General features: G+C 39.4%; 2 long non-coding RNA genes across 2 annotated transcripts; one reads left to right on the top strand and one right to left on the bottom strand.

Moving 5' to 3' along the window:
* The first annotated feature begins 2,996 nt into the window (after positions 1 to 2,996).
* On the top strand, positions 2,997 to 4,586 carry LOC140948447 (uncharacterized). Its single transcript, XR_012167044.1, has 2 exons — positions 2,997 to 3,546; positions 4,017 to 4,586. It is a non-coding gene; the product is annotated as an uncharacterized lncRNA (long non-coding RNA).
* A 5,483-nt stretch (positions 4,587 to 10,069) lies between these two features.
* On the bottom strand, positions 10,070 to 11,846 carry LOC140947630 (uncharacterized). The gene is made up of 2 exons (XR_012166991.1): positions 11,303 to 11,846; positions 10,070 to 10,813 (listed from the first exon to the last, which is right to left on the bottom strand). It is a non-coding gene; the product is annotated as an uncharacterized lncRNA (long non-coding RNA).
* Positions 11,847 to 22,311: the final 10,465 nt, after the last annotated feature.

Here is a 22,311-nt window from a genome sequence, read left to right as displayed (position 1 = left end):
CCGAAGATGTTTTGACAACCTTTGAGCACTTCTGAAGCTATCAAAAGGTGACTGTCAATTTTAGCATGTTTTAATACAGTTGGGACACATAGTCAACATAAAGTGCTTAATATTAGACTCACTTGCGTAAGCAGTGAGACTCATAATCTGCAACGAGTTTTTCACCCCAGGGGTAGTCCCTTTTATAGGTTATATAGGGATGTGCCACAACAAAGGGTATGGTTTTTTTTAGCCATTTTGGTCTGAAATAGGGTATGGTTTGTGCACTCTAGTCTTGAATTGGATATGTTTCTTAGAAGAATTAGCTGCTTCTTCATCATTTGGCGATAAGACCATTTCCCTTTTAATGTTTACGCCAACTACCATGTACGTGCTGTAACAGCTTGTCATGCACTCCAGTCATGCACCGGGCTCTAGGGCTTCAGGTCTGAAATAGGGTGGGGAAAATAACAGATTTTGGTCCGAAAAAGGGTAAGGGTTTCTTTTTTCCCTCCCAGTTTTTTCTGGAAGTACCCCCCGGAATTTTTGGTCGTATTTTAGGACACAAGCAGGTCACTGTGCCAGGACTTCCTTGCGGAGACCATGGAAACTGGGACTAAGAATCGTTGCGTGATCAAAGCCAGGAATATTTTGCGAAGAAAGCTTAGGAAAGATTAAATTTAGAGCTTTTCCAAAACGTGTCGGTCCACAAATTCTATCGCTTGAAAGCGTTGATTACTTTGGAGCAAGTGAACACTACGGAGTAGTAAAAAAAAATAAGAATCTTAATTAGCAAAATTGCGATGGTCGGATGTTGTAAACTTTCACTGTATGCAAATGATTCTTGGGATGAGCATGCAATTTATTTTCGGCAGTGATTGAAATGACGTGCCATGTAAATCACTTTCTCGAAATCCAGCAATGATGTAATTTCTCTGGGTTGAGGTCCTTGAATTTCTGTGTATTCATACACGCATATAGCCTGCTACCGCAGAAGTGTTTTTGGTCATCGCTAACACGCGTACTAAATCAATTCAGGAACAAATAAGAAGTATGGACATCGATAAAGTAGGAAGTAAAACACCTTTAGCGAGTAAATCATGTTTCTTGTAGAATTAATCACCTCCTCATTTCTGGATCTAATCTCCAAGCAGGCGAGACCTGAATGCCGCTGTAAGCGCGTTCTTGTTTGGAATATTTTCGGGGAAACTGATTTCTCATGTGTTAAAGAACAATTTGTCAGGATTTTTGAGTCCTTGATGTGTGAAATCACTGTATTTTGTATGCAGACGTGAAACTCACACATAATGCTTGAGAGCTGGCTGGTATTCAAATGTAATTGTGTAGCAAAGATCACTTGATGTTTGATGCGGCTAAGTGTTGAACATCATAGGGAATGTTACCCAGAGTGTTTTAATATGATTCAATGATCAAATTGTTCATTTCACTTGGTTTGATGGAGAAATTTAGCTAATCTTAAATTAATTAATAATTATAATATATTATTATAAACAAACTTTCTGTGGGGCAAGTTTCATTTGATTAGCAATATGACACTTTGTAACATCGGAAAAAGTGTATGACTTGGATTTGTACTGTCTATGACTTGGAGTTGTACTGTTTTGATCATTGAAATGCAAACCATTTTTGTTTTAAAAATTCCAAGGAAAACATTTTTCTGGGGCACCTTAAGAACTTCAGCAGAAAAGGATTTTGTAACACCTTAATGTGAATTATTTTGACTAACAATAATAATCAGTTTGTTACTGCTGCTAGACTTTGATCCTTACTTACAATTTGTTAGTTGATGCAATTGGCTCAATTGCTGCATAATTTTGTCCACAGTTACATTATTAAAGGTATTCCCCTCTGTTAATATTAGTTTTTGGTGAGTTTTTTGACAGCTGCAAAATTAAGTTGTAAATCAATGCAAAAAACACCTTGTGATCAGTCAAAACTGATGAGAATGTGAATGGCCATCTGCATGAAAAAACTGAATGGACGTGCAGGCACTGCAAGCATTTATATAATCCATAAAGCTGAGACCTTTAAGCCTTTAGTAGGGTCAGCTAGGGTTTTGGGTTATGGCATATTACCAGCCTGTTCCAGGCTCTCAGATAGTGGGAAAGGCGCGAAGGAGTGTGGAAGGTGAAAGGCCCACACGGACCTGACTACCGTGAAGCGTGCTTCGAACAGCCTACATACATACAGAAGTGAGAATAACAGTGGCAGATTTAAAGGAGGGGTCCAATCCCTCCCTATAACCCGGCCCCTTTTCACTTCTCTTTTACTCTTTCTCCATGTAAATGTCTGATTCACCATTTTCACATAATTTTCGGTTACCCTCTTCCCCCCAGAATTTTGCACAAGCATTGTGTTCAGTTTCTCTAAGACGACTGTAATACCTAGGAGAAAAATTGGAAACAATGGTTATGCACAATTTTGGGATAGACAATAAGTTGCACGAAAGGGGTCTATTACCAGTTAACCAACCTATTACCTCTCCTGCTGATTGTCAGAGCGCCAGATGTAACTCACAAGGGATGACAGCTACAAATCTCTAACCCTTTAAACCCCAAGAGTGATCAGCATCAAATTTCTCCTTATAGCAATGCTTTGTAAAACAGAGTAGTCATAAGAATTAAGGACATGATCACACAAAATGTATTTTGCTTGATACTTAATCAACTTCTCCTCACTACCTCTATAGAGCGTTTTCACATGACGTCACGGCAGCCATATTGGTGTTCCAAAACAATGAAACGGCGGCCATGTTGGCTTACCCAGAAAATCCTCTGGGAGTAGAACTCTTTTCTCATCATGAAATGATTTGTTTTGTTCCAATGAATTAGCATAGATGCTGGCCACGTGGGTGAAAACGCTCTATAGTATATGAATAGGGTTGACAAAGGAGAATTTTAATTTTGATCTTAGGGTTTAAAAGGTTAAAGAATGCATTGAAATGCAAAATGTTTGGCACTGGTTCTGGGTTTGTTTTGCAAGACTAATTAAAGCGCGTTTCAGCACAAACGGAAAAAGTAAAGGTAAGTTCAGTAATACCTCCTTGAAGGTGTCACTACGTGACCAATTTGTTTTCACTGTTTTAAGTTTGCAATATCGCGCGTGCCCTCGCATCGCACGCGTTCTGTGATTCACCTTGGCTCGTGATATTATGCACGCTGCACGCTCGATCATCGCAAACGTACTTTCCTCACTCTCTTGGGATCACGTCTGTACGATGGCTCTCCATTTTCACCTAAAAGGAGTTTTACTGATTTGAAATCATGACTCGAAACAAAGTAAATCCAACAAAATTCCGGAAACAAAAGCGACAAGCGACAGAAAATGACAACTTCGAACTTGAAACAATCACGCTTTTGTACGATGGCAAGGAGTACATTGTTGAGTTCCCTAAAAACGCAAATGCCACTGTCATCCGCCAGACCATCAAGCATGAAACAGGCGTGAAAGGCTTATTTTATGTGCACTTCGGAGACCAGCTAACTAATTATTTACACTGCTCGAGTATTACTGGGGGAAATTTAGCTAAACTTGCAGGAGGAAATGGTAAGTTCTGGTTTTTACGAGTGGGGGCCTTTAAAATTCTAAATCAATTAGCATTTTTGTATTTTTTACATCGCAGTGAAGTCGTAAAAAGGATTCAACGGTCGCTGATACATAAACTTGTACCCCAACACATTTTACTTCAAACTTTCAGTGTACGTCGTACGAATAAGACTCTCGTGTTGGCCATCATGACCCATCAAGTGCAGCGCTAAGAGATTGAATAATTGTTTTTTTTAGTAATTTTAGTTTTCCCCATTGTCGCATTAGTTATGGTTGCACTGTCTAGTTTTTGTAATTGTCACCTATTTCCATTTTTTCCTTTTCTTGATGTTTCCGACAATATCATACTTCTGTTACTGGTCTGGTAAATATGATTTTATCACAAGCCGATTATAGTGATCGCCGGCTTTTTTAATTGTAATTAAGCCTTAAGAGAAAACATGTTGTGTTTGATATCCCTTTAATTTTAGGGATCCAAGCAAAAGTTCATGTGATTCCATTATGTGTACGCTGAAAGTTGGCACAAAACAGAGGAAAAAATCAGAACTTTCCCAAGGTTCCTGCATTCGCCACCACTCCAAAGGAAAAGAGTTCACGTTGAGTTCGCGTGACAATTACGTAACAACCTTCTGGACAGAGATAATTTTACTTGAGCCAGCACGCAAACGATATTGCTGGCATGAATTTGCCTCGCCTCACTTCACTAATAAATATTTATTGCCGAGCTGTAACAATCTGGCTAGAAACAGGAGCTTCTTTCTGAAGACGTTAAGACTATCACACACGTTTCTTGGTTTAAAATTGGAATAGAGAAGAAGGAGCCTGCAAAAACGAGGAAAAAGTCTCAGGATATCCCAGGTGTCAAAACTTAGATTTCAGCTGATGAGAAAGGGCAAATATGATCTATTATTGCGAAACTATGAACGATCTAATGCATGGCATATCACATGGCTATGCATAATGTATCACTTTGATACCTTTTAACAAAATTTAATTTTTATGGCCTGTATAACACTGGTCTCATGTTACACTTAAGGCAATGCAAAAAGACAACAATTTGTAATAAATGTTTTAAAATACCAACATGTTGAAGTGAAATTAATTCTTTTAGCTTAAAATCCCTTTCATATTGTATTTATGCCCTATCTATAACAATGCCACTGATTTATTTTTTCCTTGTCTTTCTTGCATTTTATTTGTAACTTTTAACTGTAAAACTTCTAACGTGTATGTTGTGACAACACATTATCTTCTTGTCATAACAGCTCCTGGCTAGCCTCTCAAATAGCTTTGGCAAGGCAGTTAGCCTGTGTATCCCTCCCCCTTGGAGGGGGGCGGGACAGTTTCCAGCTATATAGATACTATTTATTTTACTGAGAAGTCTTTAAAAATGCAAAATTTCACAGAAAAGGGGGAGAGGCGGTCACCTCGACCAACCTAAAACTGTCCATAGCCGCTTAACAAAACTTGACGGGCTTCGAAGGATGTTATATAATGTTCTTGCACAACAGGGCTTCAGGTTATCTCGTTCGTCTCGACTCAACCCGTTACTGAATTATCCAGGGGATGAATTCGAAAAGAAAGTGATTTAAAAATTTCAACGTTGATGACAGCTCAGCAACCGCAGTAGCCTAAAAACGCAAAATGTTTGGCTCTGGTCCTTAACATCGCTTGTTTTGCCGGATCAAGAGCGATTCAGCACAAAATTACTTCCTTTTCTTTGGCACAAGGCCAACAATTTTACTAACAAAATAGTTAATTCACAAAATACTTAATTAAAGAAAAACTTTACAGAGTAGGTCATGCTTCATCGGAAAATACATGAGTGCACTGAACAAACTTCAAATAGAAGTAAAACGCAAAGAAGACGGTGGATCTTTTTTAATCGAGGGATTAAGTTGGTCAAGATATAGCTACTACTTTTTTTCCTTTGTGTTATTCCGGGATCGGAGAGAAGCTTGAGATGGCCGAACGAGATAGCAAACTAACTTAAAGAAAACAGAATCTTAAGTGTGAGGCAAAAGGCAAAAAGAAACTAGGGAAAGAAAGAGTCGAAAGTTTCTACACCTTAAGAAGGTCTAAGAATTCCCTTTGCCGCGCCAGGGCCCACTACGTGACTAATTTGCTTTCATTGTTTTTTTACTATTATTCAGTTAACATAATCGTGCGGGTTGACAACACGCGCGATCCAGGATCCGCATTTGCTGAAGAGGTTTTAATCACGCCCAATCAACACGAACGTTTGTTGGTCAGTTTTCAGATCACGAAGATCACGTCCACTCGCTGGGTCTTAATCTTCACTTTAAAAAGAAGCTTTGTGCATGTTAAATCATGACTGGAAACACAGCAACAACAACAAAATTAAGGAAACAAAAGCAACAACGGACTGAAATAGCCAACGAAGAAATTAAGTCTATAACACTTTTGTACAACGGCCAGGAGTATACTGTTGAATTCCCTAAAAACGCCGACGCTACCCTCATCCGCCAGATTATAGAGCATAAAACAGGAGTGAAAGGCTTATTTTATGTGCATTTCGGACACCAATTAACGAACTATTTACACTGCTCAAGTATTACAGGGGAAAATTTAGCTAAAGTGGCAGAAGGAAATGGTAAGTTTTTAAAAAATCGACAATAACTGAGTAGTATAAAGCATCAAGTACCAGCTGCCGATCAAAGACCGGACCCGGAAGACGGCGGAAATCGAGCCTAGACTAATGGTAGCTGATACATATGCCTCAGCCAATTTACCTTTCAATATCGGGTTGAATGATGTAAAACGTACAATAACACTCGGGTTTGTGCAGGCAACGCTATCCATCAGGTCAATTGACGCTGTCTAAACCTTAATGTGATTGATCTGTTTTGATAATGCCAGCGCTTTTTGTAAACTTACTGCAACATAAACACTAATCACGTTTTTGCTTTACTCATAGGTAGTCCAGTAAAAGCCGATGTGATTCCATTTTCTGTACGTTAAGTGACGGCAGAAAACAGGACCGAAAATGAACAGAACTTTGCCTGAAGGATTGGTCATTACTCCGATCCAGAAGACGGCTGAAAAGTTGGCCTGATTTCTGGACAAAAATAATTTCTTTCGGCACGCAAAGGAAACCGCTCGCATAAATTTTCTTGACATTGCTTCACTGGTGACAATTATTGCTGAGCTAGTGTAACAATCCGGCTAGGGTAGAAGTCATTCTTGTAATACGTGGTGATCTATCGCAGAAATTGTAATGAAATGGAACCGAAACACTCAAATGGTGTGATCATTCGTATTTCTTGCTGGGGAGGTTTCGTGAGACGGACGTGTCTGTTTTGGTCTCAACTGATGATCGTTCGTTTTGTGTTCTACTGCGCATTGGTACCCACAAAACTCAAATGTTTATTTTTTAAAGCAAAAATATTCCTTTAGAGTGCGGTTTCCTGGTAAGTAGAAGCACTCTATCATTCAATACATGTTCAAAAGAGTATAATTTCTAAGTCAATTAATCAGAGTTCCTGACAAAATTCTAGCTAGATTTACGTCATCAGTGTGGAATTTGTTAGGCCAAAACGCACACGTCCCTTGCCGAAAGTCCTTGAAATTGAGGGAAGCGAAGAAAAAAAGACGGCTGAATTGCTCGCAGGTTATGTATGTGATACATTTCAAAAAAGGTTTGTGAACTCAAATAGGGTCGAAAAAGCTCATATCATCGTAATAAACCCGGTCATAAATACATGTAAAAAGGTCCTTACTTGTACTTTGCAGCCATGTGAAAAGGCGGCCATTTTGTTTGACGAGAAATTTTGAACTATTACTTTTTCGCAGAATTATTTGCATGAAAAAGAGCTTAGTTTCCGTAAGAGACAAACGCTTTAATTTGTTCTTTCAACCAACATGCATATGGCCTCTTTGACGTCAGCTGATAATCAGTAATAAGATCAAATTAAACCCATTTCTACCCGAAATAACGCGATAGTTATCCATTGAAAATTCTATTAATGTTTCCACTCCTGTGGGAAACTAATAGAAACTGCTGGAAGAAAGTTGTATTTAAAGTCATGTAACTCAGAATATGTCCAGTACTTTTGACGTGTATGTTGTAGCTCAAGCAGAGAACCAGGATGGTGACGGCAAGGAGAACGTCAAAAAAAGCAATAGCAGTCATAAGAGTCAAGTCCCATGTAAACGGACGCAACATTGTTGGCCAACAACTTCCAACATTTTTTGATGTTACACGTCCCGGTCGTTTGCACACCCTGTTGCATGTTGTTGGGAGTTGTTGCGCAAAGTTTGAAACCAGTCAAACCTTTGAACCAGCAACTCCCAACATTTCTTCCGTTCCGTGATCGCCGAAGCGTAGCGCAACAACGTTGGATCCGTTTGCACTTCCAACATTGCTGGGGCCACGCACGCGAATTACATCTTATAGGTTGTAACCCTCCCACAATAGAGTACTAAAGTGTGACGTCATAAAAATGAAATTTCCGAAATTATGGGATTTGTCAGGATATTCTGAAAGAACAATGTCCAAGAGGCCTACTTGCCAAAAATGAGCATTTGGGGGCAAATTGCCGCTGAGATCGTAGCCCAGTTATGCTTACAAAACTCCATACAAACCCTTCTAAATTTTTTTTGGGTCGACCCAAAAAAAAATTAGAAGGGTTTGTATGGAGTTTTCTGAGTATAACTGGGCTACGATCTCGGAGACAATTTGCCCCCAAATGCTCATTTTTGGCAAGTAGGCCTCTTGGACATTGTTCTTTCAGAATATCTTGACAAATCCCATAATTTCAGAAATTTCATTTTTATGACGTCATCACTTTAGTACTCTATACACTGCAGATCCCAACATTGTTAGGAGTTGTTGCACCCGTTTGCAAACCACTGCCAACACGGACGCCACAACCCCCAACATTATTGGCCCAACACTTTTTGATTTCTTGATATCTCTTCGGCTGCACGGCTACGACGGCCATTGTCCTAAAGCTGCTTACGTTTTATATAGAACTTCACCAAAAGAGTGCAAATTTCATTCTTTTTGTAATTGAATACAGTCCTTAGAAATTCAACTCCAGAAAAATTTCCTTACATTATACAAATGACATCGGAATGACACTGTAATCAAATAGCGGTACAGTTTGAAGCAACTATAATTCCCCCCTTCCTCTTGTCATGGCATAGTCACGCAAAAGTGAATGTACAGAAAATGCTTCCAGAACTACATGCGTCAAGTTATACATTATACCGGGGTTATTAAAAATTGTTCTTTGCCCCATATTATATGAGACTGGTGACCCCTCCTTACTCTCTCTTTTTCTTCTTCAACCCCACCCCTTTTGAGTTTCCAGAGAGGACGAAGCCCTAATATCCGAAAACGCAGAAGATTCTAATTTTCTTGATTTTTTGCGCAGATCTTGTTATGTTGTGTTTTCTTGAGAAATATCCAGCTCAGTTTAGAATCTCTCTAAAGTATCAATAAAGCATGTACTTCAGTAAACACCAGATTTATTCAATTACGCCAGTGGATGTGTTCTCGCGCGATAACCGATAACTCGAAGTGCCCAAATGAACCGTAGTCACTTAATTTGTTGGATAAGTAAAAATGACCTTTGTATCTTCAAATAAAGGTTTTAAACGTCGAACATTTTGTGTATTTTGGGGACTATATATTGACAATAACAAAAAATAAAAATACCTGCTCCTTTTCAGCTGACGACCGTAGTACTGTGTTGATGTCGTTGATACATTTCCTTTCTTTAAAGGATGAAATCGAACTGCACTGTTCGAAAGACATGGGAAAAAAAATCTGTTCAGTGCTTCAGAAACCTCTTTCAATCCTCAAATATATAGTCACATCAAACAACTAAGTGTGGTGGAAATATATGATAGTTCACTGGCTCAAAGCATAACGTGACTATGACTGACCCCACAAATTTAGTGATTTTCTCTCATCATGAAGCTTGCAAATTGATCATTGCGTACTAACGTGTTTTTGCAAAGTGGAGACACTATTTGACGCTTTCATGGAAATGGATTACTATTAAACGAGGTCAGGGGCGGATCTAGGGGAGGGTGCAGGGGGTGCGCACCCCCCCCCCCCCCCCCCTGAGATGACCTGCGGTTTTCTAATACAACTGGTATTCTGAAAAAAACTATGTGGTTTATTGGTGTTGAAGTAGAGCAAGAGACGAGTGCACCCCCTCCTAAAAAAAATCCTGGATCCGCCCCTGGAGGTATTCCTTCTTCTTCTCTTTTTCTCTCGTTCAGACTTCTTTTAAATTGTCGGTCGATGTGTATGATTACATTCTTTATCTGACAGTTCTTTAAGAATGACTATAAAAACGGAAGTGGATTTTTTTTCTCAAGAAAATGTAACAAGATTCTTGTAGAAATAAAGAAATATAAGGGTCGTTGTTTTTGTTTTGGCGAAAACCTGTCGAAGGTGAAGATAATATTAAGGGGGTCTTTGTTTTCGGGTCAAGGTCTAAGGACCTCGTTTTTCGCTACCGGTTACCACTAACGACAAAAAGCAATATTTCAGACACGAAATAAGTTTATTATTTTTATCTTACAACCAATGCAATGATTTGATACGTTATTCCTGTACATTTCCTCTAAATTCAAACAATTTCTTCCACCGCCTTCATCAACCAGTATTTGTTTCCCAGTAAGAAATGGTGATTGTAATATGAAAGCTTTCGCGATGGAAGCCAGTTTTAGACGTTTTACTATACTGAACAGATTTGTCTTCTTCCTTTTCCGTAGAATCAAAAACTATAATACATATTATTTATCTTCAAAATGCTGACCTAAACCTGCAACCTCGGCTGACATCATCATGGTATTTCACAATCCGAACCTCTCAAGTCCGCAAATGACATATGCACATTTCGTCCAAATATATACAATTCGAGTACTGCAGTCACACAGCTACAGGCCCCTTTACAAGCTAGTTTGTGTGGGCCTTCTGCCCACCAATTTTTTTACAAGATGCTTCCACGATATATAATTAGTTCTTCTTTTTTCTTAACGCCTAGTTTGAGCTCATAAATATATGATAATTGATCCCACAGTCTCATAAGTGAAGTGGAGCGAAGAAACTGTATGACACCGATTTCGTTTGCGTGTTAGCTCAGATTATCTTTGTACAGAAGTCAGGCGAACTTTTTCGCCGTACTGGTTACGAAACCCTCTGGTAAAGTTCTCTTTACGTTCTTCCTTGATCTGTTTTCTGCCATCTCTCAGCATATTGAAATCAAGTCAGCTTTTGCTGGAATACCTAATAAAGAAAAACGTGATTTTCGGTTAAAGTCGCATCAAGAGTCATAATGGATCGCATTTACAAAACAGTTGCGACATCGCCTTCCCCCCTCCGCCAGCTCCGCCCCCCAAAAAGGAGCTGTAACAGAAATTTACGTAAACAAAAAAAGAACAAAAACTAACTAACTCGTAAAATGGTGGCAATTACAATACCTAAAAATTGCAGTTCCAATTAAAGAAAAATAAATCTAACATAATTACAATGAATTTTTAACAGACAATAATAGAGTCAGGTGTTCACTAGTTATGGTGGTGGGTCGCGTGACAACTTGATCTCGGGCGTCTAAGTATGTTTTTAGAGGTAAAATTTGTTTTTGTATACGTATCAGGGCCAATCAATTATTTCTTTTACACTTTTACTGCGATATTCTGTTTCCAAACAATACATACAAAACTGCGAATTGAATTCTTTAAGTCACAAATCGAATTGATTTTTTCCAAAACTTACCATATCCTCCTGCTAGTTTAGCTAAATTTCCCCTGGTAATACTTGAACAGTATAAATAGTTAGTTAACTGGTCTCCGAAGTGCATATAAAATGCACCTTCCACGCCTGTTTTACCCTTGATTATCTGGCGGATGAGGGAGGCATCTGCGTTGTTGGGAAGCTCAACAACATAATGTTTGCCGTTGTACTGAAGAGTGATTGATCCAAGTTCGTTGTTATTTTCTGTTGCTCGTTGCTTTCGTTTAAAGACTTTTCTGGGATTAGCTGTGTTTCTAGTCATGATTTAAATTGCAGAAAACTCCTTTAAGTGAAGCCGATAGAGAGCCAGCGTGTGCACGGCGTGATCTCAAAGACCGAAGAAAGTGCGTGTGTGATGATTCATGATATAAGCGTGCCTAATATAATATTATCAGATGAGCAATAGATTGCGTGCTATTTCAGAGTTCGCGCCCCATGACGCAAGCTGAATGAAGATCTATGAAAATAAACATGTCACGAAGAGGCCCAGGAAAGTCAGATTAAATTAACGTGTAAGAACTTCTGACCTTTTATTTTTTTTTCGCTGAAACGCGCTCAATCTGGGAAAACACTTTAAAAGAATTTCGATATTTGCTCTTGTAGTTGTCATCAACGTTAAGTAAAATAATTCGGGGGCTGAAGAGAAGTCATGAAATAAGAATAACGGAAATTTGGACCTTGGAATAATGGAAATTAGTAAAATCCAACTAATGGTCTATTATCAATGCTGCGTTCTGATTGGTTGAGCTACTACTAGGCTATATGTTGTAGCCCACTGGTAGCGAAAAGCGCGGGCTTTTCAGCGGCAAAAAAAGGATTTTAACTAGCTAGAGTTGTTTTGTCTCGATATTTTTGACCATCTAGTCATGGCCTCTCTGTCAATAGCCCGGCCGTTCGGGCTCGAGGAATAATTGTTAAATAATTCTTGAAGATATTAACTAGTACAAAAATTTGGGCGAAGAACTCCTCGCGAGGTCAACCAATGCGAAATATATAAACATGCACAAGTGAAAAAATGTTAAGTGATAAAGGCTTTATTCTTTGCTTACAACCTCGTTCCCAGGGCCTAGTCGAAAATGAGACCGAGAGGCCGTAAGATCGTTATAATTGCCGCATGGTGATTTTACTTAATTTGCAAAGGTAACACTACGAAACCTCATGTTTGTCTGTGAAAGAGAGAGTGGAGATTTGGCACAAGAGAGTCAGTGAGGTTTACGCAAAGCTCTAAGAATCCTGAGAACAAACCCCTCAGAAACTACTTTTCTAAAAAATATTTCAAGTTGTAAAAAACACTTGCTGGACAGAGGATACTATTGCAATCTGGTAGAAAAGCTGTTATCAGAAATTAAAATTCACTAAAAGGGACTCAGCGCTTTAATAAACAAAGCAACTGTTCGGGAATATCCACATACTCAATAAAACACTCGGAACTTAGACTGTATATCTTTATTCCCAGCAACGATCCTCGTTCACTGCACCGTACATTCATTAATTCCTTCTGCCTAATCATAACAACTCTCTTTTCTTATACACAGTCTTGGCATTTTTGTTATAAGATATCTATGTGTCATATTCTTATCACATCACGCACGTAACATTCAAAAGCAATTAACTTGTCAACTTAATACATTCCTTATCTCTTTAAAAATACATGCGATCAAGGTTTCCATTACTATGTTTAGGGTAAGGCACGTTGTGTTGCGTAACGCGCTTTATGTTTCCCAACAGCAACTATTACGACAAAAGAAGAAGTCTTAATAAAAGCTCTACTCAAAAAATGGCACTTAAAACAAAATCAACCACTTCTTGTCCAAATTTTACAGAACCACCGATTATTTCTTATCAGAAAGGAAAGTCGTTTAATAAGGATTTTGCCCTTAGAGCCAAATTATAGAGGGTTTACATCCGACATGGTATCACGCAGGTAGGATTCGACTTGAAGTAGGGCGGTCTGAAATTCAGGCTACCACGGTCTTTGTGAATTGGAATTTGATCACGTACGTTCATATCTAGGGATTAGCTTTTTCAACGAAATAAAGGAGCAAAAATCACGTGACCCAACCATTAACAATTGGCGCCAAATTCAATGCAAATGCTAAAAGCAGCGTAAGCCGTTGTTTTTGTACTTTAATATTTCCCAAGAGGCCGGAACATAATAGAAAATAATCTACCTTTTCAGTTCTCTTTCTACAAGAATCAATGGGGATACAGCGTCTAATGTTCAAATATAACATTTCCATTTGCAAGAGGAGCAGATGCTGGCAAGTCGATCCGATCCGGTTTATTAATTACAGCTCAAGTGGTCGCCCCCGCAGTCAAATTGTAAGTCTTCTTGACATTGCATTTAATGTAAGTAACTTTGCTGACTTCTGGTGAAAAGGGAAATTTGTTAAAGTTCTCGGGCGGCGCCGCTGTCCTGATTACTTGGTGTACGTGTCATCAGTGTACTTAGAGCTACGGTTCGAAAGAATTCAGTACTAACGGTCTTATAATCAAGAAACACTGAAAAGCAATATAAAACTGGGGGAAAAAACCGAACGACTTTTAAATATTTACTGGTAAAATGCAAGCAAAGCTTCTTTGTAACGGATCAACTTTTGTTCAAGGGCGTTTCATTGCTAGTTCATGAAAAATACTACTTTGATATGATCGCTTTGTAAATTTAGGCTTTGAATACACCCTACTCGACCCGATCAGTGACATTCTTGCTCTGCAAAGGAACTCGACGCGTGGCGACGAAATGATTTGGTGAATTTAAGACCATCAGGATCAGGAATACCCAACGACCGAACGCCTCCAAATACGCCAATAGTGTGTCAAATAGTTTTCTGCTCTCTACTTTAAAAGCCTGCTTGGTCAATTTGGAGCTGTCCTAAAAATAATGTTTGGATGTCTTTACGAAACTAACCAATAGGTCGTTCGTCTCAAACATTTTAGGTGGCTAACTCTGTAGCTCATTGCTACCCTGGTACACACCCTGATGGGTTCGGTCGAACGTCAGAGGACATGGGGTAGCCGTTCTTGAGGACGCTTTGTCTCCCAATACACCGAAATATTCAGGAGACCTTTTTTTAACAATAATTGCAAAATATTCAGTATATGAGTAATAAAAATCATTTGAAAAAAAAAACCTCCAAAAATCTTTGGTAAGTTAGAACAAAAACGCTGAATATCTTCCCATGTACGGTTTTCGGCCTGGTCATTCCGGATTCCAAGCCATGTCGTATCATTTCAATTTAATTTCACAAATGATTTACTAATGGCACGGTTAACCAGAAAATCTGCTGCCTTTCTCAAGCCTTAGACTTACAAATTTCAAAGCAATATTTGTCGGGAGCTCGAACAGTTATTTTACAGTGCTTATATTCCAATAATAAAGTGGTGAAATACAAACTACAGCCTACGATTATCTAACCAATATCAACTCACAGTATACTCCTTGATCCACAGGGTTTTAAAGCGTGAGACAATGATCATGGCTCAGAGTGGATTAACGTTTGTCTCCCTTCTTCTTTTATCCATTGTGACCGTTGGTAAGGCAACTACACGTATTAATCAAGTACTTTATTGAGCAAAGAACTTGAAAGCTAAGGTCGCGATGTTACTCTCAGTGTTCAATAGGCTTTAAAGTTAAGGTTATTTTTTGCACAGATTTACTTATATAAATATATAAGACGACTCATCCCGGGGCGAAGCCAGAAGCCATTGGTTGTGCGCTCCGACGAAGCCAATTTCTAACGCGGAGACCTCGGCAGTTTTTAAAACTGACCTGTCAAGGATGATGCGTCAAGTATAATGCCATGACAAAATGCGCCCCTGAGCAATTCTCATCACCTATTACTATACCTCTGTACACATTTTACAAAGTGAAATATGATTTTTTTTTATCATCATTATTCTTTACAGGTCAGTGCTCACACCAGACTTCAAAACCATGTTCAGACACCTTCAATGTTAACTTTGTTTACCTCCCAACTGACAAAATGCCCACCACTGTTCCTGACATGGAAGCTCCAGATGACGCCTGGTTTCAAAACAAGGATTTTTGTAAAAGGCATTGCGAAGCGAAATGTATCGCAGTTTGGAAAGGTTGCAGTGCTTTCTCGTCCATGTTGAAATCTAACGGCCAATGCAGCTGCTACGGATGGAAGACTACGCCTTCGTTTAGCGAGGACTCTAAATACCTTTTTGGATACTGCGTGCCTCGTGACAAGAAAGGCCAGTGAGTAATCGTTGGTGTTTGAGCTGGCTGATGCTACCCGGACAATCTCCTGTGTCTCCGAGTGTTCACTCTTAGATGGTGTGTTGTGTAGTCGGCTTAGTTTTGTTTTATGCAATTATGTTCTTTTTCTATTGTTATTTTTTTTCTGTGCACAGAAACACTTATGGGCCAGTCCAAAATTATGGCTCTTGGCCAGTCTAAGTCATTTTTATCTAGGTAGTATGTCAACTTTGTTTATTACCAGCAATGTCAAGAAAATATATGGTGTAGTGAAATAAACATTTACCTACTCGAAAAAAACAAAAGGCCTATTGTTTTCCCAAACGGTGGCTCTCGTTTTAGTAACGGGCCATTGATTCTTCTGAACCAAATATTTACCAGCTCTAAATTGTAGCTACTCTAACTTGTTTTTTGGCCATCTAAGACCCTCCCCTTTTTTTCTCCGTTTAGCGTCCTCCTGACCGACCCAAATTTTTGGCATTTTCAGGAAAAAAAAACAAGTAACGACGTAGTTAAACCATTTTTCACTTGAAATAATTCTTTTAATCTGAAAAATGAGCATAGTAACAGCTAGAGGAGAACAGGAACAAAAACACGGGAACATTTTTACAGTATATTGTGCATGTTGTTTAACTTTTAACGTCATCCAGGGGGACCGGGGCCTCCTCTTCCGAGAGTTCAATCTTGTGATTTTTTTTTTTAGGTTTCAGTTTTTTTCAATCCGACCGACCGATCCAATATCAGGAAACGCATTCGACGCTAAACGAAAAAATAGAGGGGGAGGGTAGGGGTTGGCCTAAAAAGCAAACTGCGGTGATAAAGCACCGCATCGTATTTTTTAAAGTCTCTTTTCCCTACAAGGACAGACTCCGCACCCATGCTCAACTGTCCAGAGTTGTTTTTTAAGGCTGGTTGTTCGGACTGCCAGGATTTCTTCATAGGTAAAACTAAACATAGCGGATTGCACGACAGAAAAACTGAACACTTCAAAGCCATTACAAGTAGCAATCATCAGCTATTGAAGACCATGTGCGGTCGACTGGTCATAACTTGAAATTTCGAAATTTTGATAAAAGGACGCTGGGACAGGTATTGCAGATTAACAACTTTATTGACTTTATCTTCGACATGAAGATTTCAGTACCAAAACAATGTCAAATGAAACAAAGTAAAATTAAAGTTAAGTAAGAAAGAAAGAAAAATTATTTGGCCATGTACGGCTTCTACGCTACTCGTATGGTAAGAACGTTTAATTAGAGTCGGATCGCAAGATAAGGAGACTCTGTTGATTAGGGATTTAGAACCTTCTCCAAATGAAAATATCAGCAGGGAAAAACGTTACCTTTTTTAGTTTGCATGTTTTTTCTTTTATATGCAAATTTTCCCACCATACGTTATCTTTTATATTTGAATGTGTTGTTTTTCAACGGATTATTACTTCAGAAGATGTACTGTAACAGTGGATGTATGCTGGAACATAAGAAACGTCAAGCTATATTTTTGTATTGATCTGTTTGCTTGTAACTAGAAAACTTGGCTATAATGTTTATGAAACAGTTCAACTTAGAAACACTTTGTCGTATTACATTAAAAAAAATAATCTGAAATCGAGCTAGGTCATCAAAAGAAATAACTGCAATTAATCCACAGTTATCAATTTATTTTGTTAGTTGCTTTCGCAATTGTATTCCTATAACGGCAACTATAAATAAAATTGTTGTTGTTGCGTACAATCACAAGACAAATTAGTCACGGCTAAAACAGTGCTTGTAAGGCACCCTAAAATTCCAGAGACAGCAGTGTCATTATGTATTGTTATTGTGGACAACAACGGATAAGGAACTGGAGCTGGAAGATCAAACTAATCTTCTTTTTCAGTTTCGTCTTCAGATGGATATTCGTCATCAGTCAACGGCAGCAAATCATCTATTTCTAAGTATGGCAGGTGAGCAGTTGCTGTATTGCCTAGGTCTTCAGTCTTCTATTATAGTGGAAAGAATTGGTTGCTGAATGTTTGGTTTATCATACACTTGATCCCAATGTACTTGATCTTAGTCATCTCCATAATTGTAAGTCTCGGATTTTGGTTCATAATCGTAATAATAATCCCACTCTCCATAGAAGTCATTATCGTTAAAGTCACCATAATAATAATCCCAATCAACAGAGTCATAATTGGGGAGAATATATGCAAATCCGGATGGCTGGAAGAAGTTGGAGTACTGTCGTCGAGAGCAGCGATACGGCTCTAATGGTTTCTGATGTGGCGGCGGTGGTAAGGCTCGCTGTCGTGCTTGAGGGCCACTTGAATATTGTGTGTGGTTATCAGGAGCAGGCAGCGCGTACCTGGGTACCGGCGGTCGTTCACGTTCACCGTTGTTCCGTCGTGGACAACTGTTTTGATAATGCCCAGGCAAACCACATACATAACAATAAGGTCGACCATCTCTTGATCGCTCCCTAGTGATACATGTCTCTCGTTGACGTTGTGCGAGACCAGTGATGTGTGCGTCCATCCGCTTTTCCAAGTTGTTCATTTGATTTCCCATATACTTTGGTAACCCACCTGTGGCTCTGAATAAGCGGCAACTTTATCTGACTTGGTAACTGTAATTGTAAGTTCACTTAGCTTCTGTGTTAATGTTTCTATTTGTGCTTGAAGTGACTGTTGTTGTGAAGTATTAAGTGAAGCGTTAGTACCTGTTGCTTGAGCGGGTACCTGTTGACTGCGGGTAATTGCTTCAATTAGGCGTTCAATTTGGCTGCTTTCTTTCGTGCTAGTTTCTCGCTGCGATATTGAGTCGACTGTTCTAGCCACTTCTTCTGCTTGCATGAGTGTTTCCGGCAGTCTTTAAAGGTTGCAATAATCCTTCTGTGAAATATGTCACTTTGTCCACTTCAGCCATATTAAGTCCGCTAGTGAACAGTTCATGCATATTATTGATATAATCTGATAGTAATTCATTTGGGCCTTGACGGCGAGCAACTAAACGACCTCGTTTGATCCATGCACGGTCTTTTGTAGAGTAACTTTTCACCAGGGCTTGTTTTAAAGTGTTATAGTCTCGCTCGTCTGGTGGCAATTCAAACATAAAAGTTTCTACTGGTCCAGCAAGATTGTTAATAAGCTGTGTTCTTGCGGCAGGGACATCCAACCTGATTCCTTTAGAGTCCAGAACTAGTTCCAATTTCTCAAACCAGCGATTTATGTCCTCATTTTCATATCCATGGAATTTGTTTATGTTTACGTCTTTATTTAAGAGCTTTTGAGTTAGTTCAGTTAGCGCACGAATGTATTCTCCATCCATACTGGTTGAACTTGAATCGTCAGTAGTATCAGAGTTTGCGAATGGTTCACTATGTCTGGCGGCAGTAACTCCTAATCCGCCTTCACAACTTTTACGCGAGAAATGTTTATAAATATCAGCAAGTGAATTGATAGTAGGTAACTGTTGTCCACCAGCAGTATAATTGATAACAACTGGTGTATTATTTATCACCTCTGGTTGTTCTATAATTGTAGGATCTGCCGGTGCGGTGATAGAGGGTAATGTACTACTAGGAGGTGAAATATTACCTGTAACAGGTGACGTACTCGCGGGTACCCGTTGACTACCTGTTGCAAAAATGTTATCCGTACAGTTCTCTTTTTCTTTTTTTTTCTGAATAAAGTTCTTCCTCAGATTCTGCGAGAGCTCTGAGGCGCCGGAGGCCAAGGCACTGAGACTGTCGTCGCTATCGGAATCAACACTAATATCCACGGGTACCAAGTTGGTCTTGTCAAACCTTACAGAGTTTTTGTGAGAAGGTTCCAACAGTTCCGAACTAGTCCCTTCTTTAGTAACTGGCCCACGCCTCAATTCTGGGGCTATTTTTGATTCGTCGAAGGGCAAATCGCACTCGACGCAGGTGTCTACTTTCGACTTCGGAGTACTTTGGTTATTACTCCGGCTCCTTAGGTTGCAACGTTCTTTTCTTTTCGTGAAAAATTTCGGCATTAAGTTAAATTGACTTACTTGGGCGTAATCTCTTGCTCCAAGGGGTTACATCCTGTTCTGTGAAGTTTCTTTGCCCTCTGGTTTTCCTTGCGTAATTGCCAGTCTTCTCGACAAGTGTGAAAACACATTTTTTGACTTAAACACCAGTGTGGAAACAGGTTTTTCCTTCACAAAAGGGTAAAACGGCGGACGGGGGAAACACTCTAGACTCTCTGGGAAAGGCCTTATCCTGGGGACACTCGCTGGCTGCGGGAAGGCACGGAATCTCTTACGCCTGTTGAATACTCTCAAGACAATGATTACAACAGAACTTGGCTCCAATGTAGAGGTTTAATCCACGACTATACAGGGGTACAGTCAAAACATAACCAACCAAAATGTAACCAAGACTAGATGCAACGAGGATGTAACCGAAGAAGCTCCTACAAAAGCACTCATATTCAAAAGGCGTAAAACGGCCAAAAATTTAGTCGATAGCCGTAAAAATGGAAAAATTTTAACCGTTAGCCGTAAATAGGGTAAAAAAGAGTTAACCGTAAAAGAAGCTGTTCCCTAGATTTGCTACTTTTAAGGGAGGTACTAAACTCACTTATGGTTGCGTTTTTTGATGTCCCGGCTAGTGTGACTCCCTACGCACGTTAGGCAAAGCGCCTTTTATTGTGACCAAGACCTAGGCTCTATTTCCGCCGCTCTCTCGGGGAACTAATTTTTTTCCATAGCGAAAGTGCGGTTTCCTGCTGGGGATAAATATTTGCGATTTTCAGGAAGTCGTGCCCTCGAAACACTAGTGAAACAACACACAGAGATGTCACTGTTTGTAAAACACGTTGCCGATAAACAACATCTCCCTGTTTTTCTCTGACGCTATGGTAGACATTGCAATGCCTAGTCCCTGTGCGGCGTCTTGCCACGCAATCTCGGTCAAGGCATTTCGGTGGCGACCTCGCTAGGACCACGTGACCCGAAACGCATTAGCCGCGTCGAATAAGGCTTACGGACAAGGCAACGGTAGACAGTCGTTCCGTACAGTCCTTCGCTATCATTAAAAACACTGGGCAGGGGAATTTTGTTATTGGCCTTTTTCACGCTAGAGCTAGGTTAAATGGATTGTCCGTCTGAGACTAGCCTGTGTACAGTCGCGTCCTCCCCACACACACCCCTTCTCCGATTTTTTCTGAGGGGAGGGGGCGGCTGTAGACAGACTATGTGGAACGGATAATCCCGCCTTCAAACTGTCCGTCGAAATTGACGGATAAAGTTAGGCGGATTGTTCATTCAAAATTAGAACTATTCCATTTCAAATTAAGAAGTATTACCTATCTGAAGCGAATCATCAAACGGATAACCCGTCTCACACGAATAGTCCGTCTCTAGTGTGAAAACGGCCATTTCTGTTATAATGAATGTCGCGCCCCGGCCTTGAGTTGGGCGTTTGCATGTCCGCTTTTGTTTTTTCACAAAGATTATTTTTAAATTGACTATTAATATTTCTATGCGTAAAATAATATTAGAAGTGAAATACTTTATAAAAAGTATGATCTATCCAATGTTAAAATTTTTCAAAAGAATAGCTTGTTGATGATCCGAAGACCTTTATTTTGATTTAAAGATACAAAGCATACAGGTTAATTAAAATTTTACTCATTGAAACAAAAGAAGTTAATTTTTAACTTTTTTGTTAACCGTAACCGAAAAAATTAACCGATAGCCGTAAAAGAGCCAAAATTTTAGCCGATAACAGTAAAAGCCACCACCCCATTAAGCCTAAGCTAGCGAAGCGATACAGATTACATCACAACTCAACGAGTCAAATTACAGAGCAGAACAATCATTTCTAAAAGACTATTGGTGGAAACCTAAGCTTGTTTTGAAACATTAATTACTTCCAAAAGCTACACAGGTGGATAACGGCTTTTCTAGAGGTTGATTACAGTTTGTAGACCAAATACAATTATGACTCGACAAACAAGTTTACGCTCAATAAATCAGCAGGTTGTTTACGCCTTAAAGAGGTTGAGACTATGGAATAAATGATTTCTACCTTGGCTTTTCATATTTTTATCAGCGAAAGCAAAATAACTAAACAACAGTAAATCCTCTGTTCACAACAGATCCACAGGGTTTTAAAGCGTGAAACAATAATCATGGCTCAGAGTGGATTAACGTTTGTCTCCCTTCTTCTTTTATCCATTGTCACCGTTGGTAAGGCAACTACACGTATTAATCAAGTACTTTATTGAGCAAAGAACTTGAAAGCTAAGGTCGCGATGCTACTCTCAGTGTTCAATAGGCTTTAAAGTTAAGGTTATTTTTTTGCACAGATTTACTTATATAAATGTAAGACGACTCATCCCGGGGCGAAGCCAGAAGCCATTGGTTGTGCGCTCCCTATACGAAGCCAATTTCTAACCCGGAGGCCTCGGCAGTTTTTAAGATTGATGCGTCAAGGATAATGCCATGACAATATGCGCCCCTGAGCGATTCTCATCACCTATTATTACTATACCTCTGACACATTTTACAAAGTGGAAAATGACTTTTTTTATCATCATTATTCTTTACAGGCCAGTGCTCACACCAGGCTTCAAAGCCATGTTCAGACATCTTTAATGTTAACTTAGTGTACCTTCCAACTGACAAAATGCCCACCACTGCTCCTTACAGAAAAGCTTTAGATGACGCCTGGTTTGAAAACAAGGATTTTTGTAAAAGGCATTGCGAAGCGAAATGTATCGCAGTTTGGAAAGGTTGCAGTGCTTTCTCATCCATGT

The sequence above is a fragment of the Porites lutea genome, chromosome 9, assembly GCF_958299795.1.
Source record: "Porites lutea chromosome 9, jaPorLute2.1, whole genome shotgun sequence".
NCBI classification, from domain to species: Eukaryota; Metazoa; Cnidaria; class Anthozoa; order Scleractinia; family Poritidae; genus Porites; species Porites lutea.
This window is presented reverse-complemented; position numbering and strand designations above follow the sequence as displayed.